The sequence below is a fragment of the Pteropus vampyrus genome, unplaced genomic scaffold (assembly GCF_000151845.1).
Source record: "Pteropus vampyrus isolate Shadow unplaced genomic scaffold, Pvam_2.0 Scaffold546, whole genome shotgun sequence".
Taxonomy (NCBI): domain Eukaryota; kingdom Metazoa; phylum Chordata; class Mammalia; order Chiroptera; family Pteropodidae; genus Pteropus; species Pteropus vampyrus.
Window position 1 is genome coordinate 204,912 of NW_011889327.1, and position 665 is coordinate 205,576.

Below are 665 nucleotides of genomic sequence, written 5' to 3' on the forward strand. Positions count from 1 at the left end.
CAATTACGAACGACATTTATTTCTAAAAGTTTCCATCCCAAACTGATGATCCCAAAGTGGTATGGCATTTAGGTAATTGACTTGCTTGGGAGGGGATATAACTAGATTCCAAGATGGGATGCCTCCCCCAAAAGTAAACTCACCCGTGATCATTTCTTGAAGTGTTGCGTGGAAGACAGAAATATTTAAGGTTCTCCCTTGACATCTTAAGGCTAACGTCAGAAAGGGCCACTTTGTCTTCCAACGAAAATCCTGTCGGTCTCTTTCTTGACTGACGGACATTCGCACGGAATGAGCCTGTCCCTTTAAGGTGGTTCTTATAATATCACATCACGACCGCTAACACGTGCCTCTGAGAAGTGTCAATTCTGAGCAGCCTTTCTGAATGGGGTCATTTGTCATTTCAATTTAATTGTGTGTGTGAAGATGACAGTGCTGGACATGTGACTTTTAAAGCACTTGAAAATCATTTGAATCCTTTAGTTTTTGAAATTTGATTTCACATCTGCTTCCTTTGTGATCTCATAGGTAATATACAGATAAATCTTTAGCCTAGCACTTTTGGAAACTGTTTCAACATTGGAATTAACAGTCTGAATTCAAGGTGTCTTTATAGATAAAAATTTTTAAGTTAAACACCGTCCCGTAGAGAGGGGAACTTAGTG